Source organism: Octopus bimaculoides, chromosome 1 (genome assembly GCF_046866305.1).
Source record: "Octopus bimaculoides isolate indiv1 chromosome 1, ASM4686630v1, whole genome shotgun sequence".
NCBI classification, from domain to species: Eukaryota; Metazoa; Mollusca; class Cephalopoda; order Octopoda; family Octopodidae; genus Octopus; species Octopus bimaculoides.
This window is the reverse complement of record NC_142928.1, coordinates 1,422,427-1,431,947: the sequence shown is the minus strand read 5'-3', so window position 1 is coordinate 1,431,947 and position 9,521 is coordinate 1,422,427. Positions and strand designations below refer to the sequence as shown.

General features: G+C 39.9%; 4 non-coding genes across 4 annotated transcripts; 2 read left to right on the top strand and 2 right to left on the bottom strand.

The window, feature by feature from the left end:
- The first annotated feature begins 1,425 nt into the window (after positions 1-1,425).
- Positions 1,426-1,497, top strand: Trnap-ugg (transfer RNA proline (anticodon UGG)). The gene has a single exon. It is a non-coding gene; the product is annotated as a tRNA-Pro (tRNA).
- Positions 1,498-2,187: 690 nt separating this feature from the next.
- Trnap-ugg (transfer RNA proline (anticodon UGG)) lies at positions 2,188-2,259 on the bottom strand. Its single transcript has one exon. It is a non-coding gene; the product is annotated as a tRNA-Pro (tRNA).
- A 992-nt stretch (positions 2,260-3,251) lies between these two features.
- Trnap-agg (transfer RNA proline (anticodon AGG)) lies at positions 3,252-3,323 on the top strand. The gene has a single exon. It is a non-coding gene; the product is annotated as a tRNA-Pro (tRNA).
- Positions 3,324-5,175: 1,852 nt separating this feature from the next.
- On the bottom strand, positions 5,176-5,247 carry Trnap-agg (transfer RNA proline (anticodon AGG)). The gene has a single exon. It is a non-coding gene; the product is annotated as a tRNA-Pro (tRNA).
- Positions 5,248-9,521: the final 4,274 nt, after the last annotated feature.

Here is a 9,521-nt window from a genome sequence, read left to right as displayed (position 1 = left end):
ACAAACTACTATCGCCATTACATACAATCTTCTCATTTAAATATAAATAAATGCGAGCGTAGTAGAGAACCCATTCCTTGTCATCACGTGACCGATCATTATTCGAATCGGCAACTTCTTCGAACCTTTCCCGCCAGAACGCAAACTGACCAATCACGGCCCCTAATAAGGTCACGTGATAGAGTAAAATTCTGAAGCCTTCGGGAGCCAATAGTTTGTTATAAATAGCTTTAACTCATACCCAACAAGTTTGTCTCGGTCCAGTTTCTCTCAGAGACTGGTCCGTGTACCACACGACAGCAGCAGCAGCCAGCGACCACTTCAGCAGCTTCGTCCAGCCACGATGACCTCCGCCGTCGCCACATCAGCAACAAGAGTCTACGACTACTATCCAGCATCATCGTCATGACCAACACGATTACTACCAAACAGCCTCTACACCACCAGCGTCAACACGACTTTCTATGTACACCACACCAAACTCCGCGGCACATCTCTCTCTTCGATTCTGTTAGGTGACTCAGCTTCACCACGGTAAATAAACAGACAAGAGTTCTCAGCCAGCGACGAACATCTGTATAACAAGAATCACGGCCTGGCATCGATGCCACGACATCACAACTAGTGATCAGCTCTGCCAAACTCAGCCAACTCACTTCACATACAGATTCATATTATTGTGTACCCAAGAACTGGTATAATTGTTCACGTGTTATTGACTCTCTTTCTATCTGCTGTAAACACTCACACACATGTATCACTCACATACACACTTTTCTTTGTATGACGGCCTGTCTTTGATTATGTTCTTATATGTCGCATTCACACTCACACACAGACATACATCTTTAACGCCATAATAAATATCTCTGTTATTCATCTAATACGGTTGTGGTCTTTCATTACTGGTCATCTATGTTATCGTCGCATAACATATTAGTATATCATCCATCGATATATTATTTTGTGTTCGACCGTGTGACACGTTTAAATAAAAGGAGTCCTCTGTTTTTCCATTCGTCACCATTTCTCCTTTTATGAGTTCGCACGCTCGTCCCTTACATATATATATATGTGTGTGTGTGTGTGTGTGTGTGTGTGTGTGTGTGTGTGTGTGTGTGTTTGTCCCCGCAACATCGCTTGACAACCCATGCTGGTGTGTTTACGTCCCCGTAAGAGACCGATAGAATAAGTACTAGGCTTACAAAGAATAAGTCCTGGGGTCCATTTGCTCGACTAAAGGTGGTGCTCCAGCATGGCCACAGTCAAATGACTGAAACAAGTAAAAACGTAAAGAGTATATATTTATTTATCAATCGATAAAACATTAATAATAATCGTAACATATCGAATTTAAAATTAATTTTGACAAACTTTTATTATATATATATATCTATATTAAAGTGGAATCCGGTAGCACGAAGTGGCTCGTTGGTCTAGGGGTATGATTCTCGTTTTGGGTGCGAGAGGTCCCGGGTTCGAATCCCGGACGAGCCCTTTTTTTTTTAATGTTGAATATTATACATTAAAAATTTTTTTTTTGTATTCTAAAATAAATGGGACGTGTCTAATTATGCAACAATTTGCTGTCTATTTAAAAGGCACTTAATCTGCGGGATGGGGTCATCTTTATGGCACTATTAAATAGTGGTCTCAGGTTCCACTCTACAGCAATTTGGCGGGAAAAACAAACTGTCAGTAACTGACTTAATGAGATTTTGAAATTGTCAGAATTAAACGTGTGTGTGTGTGTGTGTGTGTGTGTGTGTGTGTGTGTGTGTGTGTGTGTGCAGGTGTGTGCATGTGTGTATGTATGCATGTATGTATATGTGCATAAGTGTGTGTGTATTTTTACAAAAAGGTTCCTAAGACTTCACAGATATTGACGATTAACATGCCATGAATCAAGCATTTACTTAATTAATAATTACGAAGAAATTGTTTAATTACACAACAGTTTAAAAGCCTATTCGAGTCAGTACCTCGTAGTTTTTTTGTTTTTTTTCACCTCCAAATTGCAGTAGGATCGAACCCGGGACGATGGAATTGAAATTAGTGATGCTAAACACATGAAAAATTGATGAAACGCCCTTTAAAAACCCATCATGGGGTAGCATAGTCTGGCATGCTCCATTTACTTAAAAATACAAATAAAAAAAATTAAGAGCAAAATATAAAATGATGAAAGGGCTCGTCCGGGATTCGAACCCGGGACCTCTCGCACCCAAAGCGAAAATCATACCCCTAGACCAACGAGCCACTTCTTGTTAACAGGTTTCAGATTAATATAGATATATAAAGAAAAAAAGTTTGTCAACGCTCATTTTTTTACAATATTTTTATTTATCATTATTAATATTAATATTATCATTACAGAATTATGGATTGCAAATTAATATAATTTATAACAAGTCTTTTCTATGATTAAAAATATTTTTTAAAAAAAGGCTTCCATTGAGCAACTCACCCCCCTCTCTCACACACGCACACACCACCACCACCACCACCTCATCTTCTGGTGATGCTTACCAAAGTTTGACATTTATTTCTTCAAAAAACACTGCCACGTTGCAACACAACATCCTTCGTTTGTGAAAATGCTGACTTTGAAAGTTTCATTAAACGCCATCTTTCCCTTCCTCGCCATCTCGCCTTCCCTCCTCTCCTCCACCTCTTCCTCTCTCCTCTCTCTCTGCCTCTCTCCTCCACCTCTGTCTCTCTCCTCCACCTCTGTCTCTCTCTCTCTCTCTCTCTCTATCTCTCTCTCTCTCTCTCTCTCTATCTCTCTCTCTCTCTCTCTCTCTCTCTCTCTCTCTCTCTCTCTCTCTCTCTCTCTCCCCTCACGGTATCTCACACTTCCTCTTTTCCTTTCAATGTCAATATGTGTATATATATAACTAAATACTTTGACACCTCCCACATACAACCGCGTCATACATATCTATATGAATATGTGAGTATGTATGTACGTATATATATGTGTGTGTGTGTGTATGTATGTCCCCGCGCGTGTCTGTGTCTTATGTGTGTGTCTGTGCATGTATCAATGCGTATATGGATATAAAATCTGCAGCCGAAATATTACAAAAATATAAATTATATACGCATGCATAAATTTAAAGCTTATAAAATATATAAATGCATATTTTTAAGAAATAAATGTGAAGACAAAAATATTCAAATAATACAAATATAGACAACATTAAATTTGATGGTACATCATAAATATTTTGATTAGCATAAATGTAAGTGGCTCGTTGGTCTAGAGGTATGATTCTCGCTTAGGGTGCGAGAGGTCCCGGGTTCAATTCCCGGGCGAGCCCACTCTTTTTTTTTTTGTGGATAATTTGCATACATTTGAATTACATTGAAGAAACATTGTTGTTTTCCCAGATTTCGCGTTCCCTAACTCTCACACTCTCTCGCTGTCTCCTCTTCATGTTCCAAACCCACGGGGTTTGCTAATCCCAGATCTTCATACCGAAGTCGGAAGCTTCATGACTTTTCTCGAGATAGGGCAGCGAGCTGGCGGCAGAAACGTTAGCACGCCGGGCGAAACGCCTAGCAGTATTTCGTCTGTCTTTACGTTCTGAGTTCAAATACCGCCGAGGTCGACTTTGCCTTTCATCCTTTAGGGGTCAATAAATTAAGTACCAGTTACGTACTGGCGTCGATCTAATCGACTAGCCCACTTTTCCCCCAAATTTCGGGCCTTGTGCCTAGAGTAGAAAAGGATTTTCCTTGAGAAAAATACAATAGTGGTCGCCAGCTGCTTTTTAAAAACGTAACTCTGCTAGTCCCATGCTCACCTGACCACTATCACCTGACCACTATCACCTGACCACTATCACCTGACCACTGTCACCAAAAGCCTGGCTGTGTGATAAGAAGTTTGCTTCACAACCTCGGGTTGACTAAAGCTTTATGAGTGGATCTGGTAGAGGGAAATTGAAAGAAGCCCGACGTTTATACATGTGTGCTGTGTGCGTATGTGTGTGTGTGCACGCGCACAAGTGCGTGTCTTTGTATGTCCCCCACCACCACCTTGACAACAAGTGTTGGTGTGCTTACGTCCCCATTACTGAGCTGTTCCAGGTTAAAACAAGTACCAAGTTTTAAACAAATAATGACTGAAATGCGGGATCGCATCCAGAGGAGGGTTACTCGCTAGTCAATCACCTATGGGTCTGCTACACGCTCTGGCCCACGTTCATGCCGTCTCTTCTTTCTGTCGTTTACCTCACAACTATAATGGCTTCTGTTCATCGGCGCTGGTTGGTACCGTACTTCCGTCACTAACGCACTCCATCCACTACTCTCTCCACTTCTCGTTACCCTTGGTTTGTCCAACCGCTCCACTAGCCACACATTAACCGTTAAATCCAGTCCTTTCTCCACTGAACATCCTCCCTCTGGAATATTTTCCCAGTTCATATCTTTCCTACAGGCGTTGATCTGAAATGGTTTCAACGAAATATTGGTTTCAAATTTGGCAAAAGGCCAGCAATTTTGGGGAGGGGTGAGTCGGTTACATCGACCGCTCCCCACCAGGGCTCAACTGGGACTTATTTTATCGACCCCGAAAGGATTAAAGGTAAAGTCGACCCCGGCAGAATTTAAACTCAGAATTTAAAGGTGCGCTAAATGCTTAGCGGCTTTTCGTCCGATGGGCCAGTCCGATTCTTCCAGTTCGCCTCCTGAGTTTCAACGAAATATTAACATCAAGTTTTTTCTTTAATATATTTGACATATAAAGGCGGCGAACTGGCAGAGAGGTTAGCACGCCGGGTGAAATGCTTAGCGGTATTTCGTCTGTCTTTACGTTCTGAGTTCAAATTCTGCCAAGGATGACTTTACCTTTCATCCTTTCGGGGTCGATAAATTAAGTACCAGTTACGCACTAAGGTCGATCTAATCGACTTAATCCCTTTGTCTGTCCTTGTTTGTTCCCTCTATGTTTAGCCTCTTGTACGTAATAAAGAAATAAGAAACTTTAGCACGCCGGGCGAAATCTTAGCGGTATTTCGTCTGTCTTTACGTTCGCCGAGGTCGACTTTGCCCTTCATCTTTTCGGAGGTCGAGGAAAAATTTCGGGCCTTGTGCCTAGAATAAACAAGAATATATTTAACATATATCAAAATTATGATCCGAAAGAAAAAAAAAAAAAGCATGCGTGGGCTCGCCCGGGAATTGAACCCGGGACCTCTCGCACCCTAAGCGAGAATCATACCTCTAGACCAACGAGCCACTTACAATCAATAAGCTTGAAATTATTCTGAAATACCATTAAATCTGACGTAGTCTATATTTGTATTATTTGGATATTTTTGTATAAACGCCCGAACTGGATCCTCGACACCGGATGTCATTTGACATCGGGCTCAGAAATTACTTCTGACGCCCTAGAGAGTAGAAGGGCACATCAAATCCTATAGGCCCTTATTAGGGTTTATCTGCAAGGACCGATTATGTGCATAAACACGTATAATATATTATATTTCAAATAGTGTGGATGTAGCTTTTAAACACATGCACACAGGCACATATATGTATATGCATGGAGGATAAGAAGCAACCAGTGGTGGTCTACATGTTCAATGAGCTTCTGCACAGTTTCCGACCAGGACATTCCATTCAGATAATCTCATTAGGAATTAATATTCTTATCCTGCTATATAGGAAGTATTTCTTGAAATACGCACGCACGCACACATACACACACACACGCACACATACACACACACACACACAAGTAGTGGTTTCATTAATTGTAAAACCTTAAATGTGACAACTTGTATATCTCTCTATCTACCTACCTACCTATCAATCTATCTTTCTATCTATCTATCTATCTATTTATAAGCGCAGGCGTGGTTCTGTGGTTAGAAACTTGATTCCCAACTATATGATTCCGCGTTCAGTCCCACTGCGTGGCACCTTGGGCAAGTGTCTTCTACTATAGCCCCGGGCAGACCAAAGCCTTGTGAGTGGATTTGGTAGACGGAAACTGAAAGAAGCCCGTCGTATGTATGTGTGAGTGTGTGTGTGCGAGCGTCGTTGTGTCTATGTTGATTCCCCCTCCTCCGCCAAGCATTTCGCCCGGCGTGCTAACGATTCTGCCAGCTCGTCGCATTATTTTTATGCATATGTGAATATATTTGATATATATATTTATATATTCATTTATTCTTTTCTTTTATTCTTTTACTTGTTTCAATCATTTGACTGCGGCTATGATGGAGCACCGCCTTTAGCCGAACAAATCGACACCAGGACTTATTTTTGTAAGCCACGTACTTATTCTACTGGATTCTTTTGCCGAAACGCTAATTTATGGGGGCGTAAACACACCAACATCGGTTGTCAAGCGATGTTGGGGGGACAAACGCATATACAGATAGATAGATAGATAGATAGATAGACGACGGGCTTCTTTTCAGTTTCCGTCTATCAAATCCACTCACAAGGCTTTGGTCGGCCCGAAGACATGCAGTGGGACTGACCCCGGAACCATGTGGTTGGGAAACAAACTTCATACCACACAGCCACGCCTGCGCCTGTATATACATGTCTGTATGTGTGTATATGTATGCATATATATATTTATATATGCGTGCGTGTATACGCCCTAATATGCAACACATGTATAAGCATATATATATGTATATATGCACATGTGTTCAAATGTTCGTGTGTTTGTGTTTGTGTGTGTATGTGTGAATATACATATATATATATATATATATATATATATATATATAAACGTCCGCGCGCATACACACACACACGCACCCACGCGCATACTAACATAACTTTAACCTGGAACACATTATTTAAAAATTGAAATAAAGAAAACTAGAGCTGATAATGAAGATATGTCAAGTAGGTTGCAACAATGAATTAAGAGCTTGTTCTCTCTTATTCACACGGGCCTTGTCAGTGAGCAGACGATAAAAAGTCGTCTGCATTTTCACTGAGGACCGACGATAAGACATGTCAGTTTAGTCTTGCTACATGTCACCGTCTGCATTGGACGTTCTTCTGTAATGTACTTCTGATTTAGTTTATTCAAACGGTAAACCAATGTTCCCGAAATTTCTAAATATCGGACTCGGTTTCAATTCTATTTCGTAGGCCATTTTACTCCATTCAAATCATTGAGGAAATATGAAAATCATACAATCACATTTCATATACTCTCTTTTACTCTTTTACTTGTTTCAGTCATTTGACTGTGCCCATGCTGGAGCGCCGCCTTTTTAGTCGAGCTAATCGACCCCAGGAATTATTCTTTGTAAGCCTAGTACTTATTCTATCGGTCTCTTTTGCTGAACCGCTAAGTTACGGGGACGTAAACACACCAGCATCGGTTGTCAAGCGATGTTGGGGGGACAAACACAGACACATACATACACACACACACACACATATATATATATATATATATATATATATATATACATATATACGATGGGCTTCTTTCAGTTTCCGTATACCAAATCCACTCACAAGGCTTTGGTCGGCCCGAGGCTATAGTAGAAGATACTTGCCCAAGGTGCCACGCAGTGGGACTGAACCCAGAACCATGTGGATGGTAAGCATGCTAATTACCACACAGCCACTCCCAATCAATCTATCTATCTCTCTAGATAGATAGATAGATAAATAGATAGATAGATACATAGATAGATAGATAGATAGATAGATAGATAGATAGATAGATAGGTAGATAGATAGATAGAATAAGATGCAAAAGTGAACTTAGGGAAAATTGAACTGGGAGCACGAATACATGAAACAAATCCAATGCTCTTACGATTCTGCCAAATCGCCACATTCCGTTATTTACTGGACATTTTTGGTAAAACGTATTTTGTTTTATTCTTAATTTTTTCTCAGCGAAATTCAATTTCATGGTCATTCCTGTAATAATCCTTATATTTTATTTTTCTTCAATCTTTTACTTGTTTCACTCATTAAGACTGCGGCCATGCTAGGGTGCCACCTTGAAGAATCATTTTAGTCCAATGAAAGTAACCCACTACTTATTTGTGTAAAGTTTGGTACTTATTCTATCGGTCTATTTTGGTGAAGCGCTATGTTACTTGATGCAAACACACCAACACACCGACGACGATGATGGTGATGATGGTGATGGTGATGATGATGATGATGATGATGATGATGATGATGATGATGATGACGACGATGATGATGACGACGATGTTGATGATGGTATACAATGGGTATTTTTCAGTTTCCGTCTACCAAATTCATTCACAAGGCTTTGATCGGCATAATGTCTGGCCCATTCGCAGTTTGAATGGTGAAGTTCCAGAGGAGTGAGATGTGACCTTTTTTAAGCACTGGAGGTGGTTTATGTTATTATTATTATTATTTTTCAGTAGATTTATTTTTATAACGTGCTTTCACTTCACTACCGAGCGCAGCTCTGTGCGCCTTGGGTATGTGCTGTGGTTTGCTGTGGTGCTCTTATGGTTACTGTATTGAAAGTGTTTTGCGTAGGATGTGTGCAGTGCCCAGTAGTGCAATTTTCTGTATGTTATATATATTTGTAAGTCCTGATGTTTTTGTTATGTATTTGTCTGAATATTTTTTTATTATACCTAAGGCACCTACTATAATAGGAATTGTTTCTGTTTTTAGATTCCACATTCGAGTTACCTCTATTTCCACGTCTTTGTATTTTGAAAGTTTTTCCATTTCTTTTAGAGAAACATTGTCATCTGCTGGTATTGATACATCAATTAGAAAGCATTTTTTTCTTCATGATCTTTGACAACTATATCTGGTCTATTTGCCTTAATTTCTCTATCTGTGTGTATTGGCATATCCCAGAGTATGGTTGCTTTCTCGTTTTCTGTGACCTTTTCTGGCGTGTGTTTATACCATCTTTTTTCTGTTGTTATTCCATAGTGTTGGCATAGCTTCCAGTGTATATAGGTCCCAGCTCTGTCGTGTCTGTGAATATATTCCTTCTTAGCCAGGACTGGGCAGCCAGAGATAATATGATTTATTGTTTCTTGTCCATCTCCACATATTCTACAGTTACTTGTTATGTTTCTTTTCATTATATGTTTTTGGTAATTTCTGGTGAGGAGGCTTTGGTCTTGTGCAGTAATTAAAAATCCTTCAGTCTCTGCTTTGAGTCCTGAGCTTCTCAACCATTGCTGGGATTTTTCTCTGTCTATTTCTTTTGCATTTAGTTTAGCCCAGTATTTACCATGTAGGGGCTTTTCTTGCCATCGTTTTATCATGGTCCGTTGCTGTTCTAGTTTTAGTTTGGATTTCATTTGTTTTATAGCTTTTGTTGTTTCTTCTTCTTCTTCTTCTTCTTCTTCTTCTTCTTCTTCTTCTTCTTCTTCTTCGTATTTGTTAGGTAGATTGATTTCTTGTTTGTATTTGTCAGCTTCCTTAAATACTGAAAACAGTTTTTTGTTTTGCTCGTGTTTTGTGGCTATTTGTATTAGTTTTCCTTGCTCCTGGAGTAGGTATTTTTG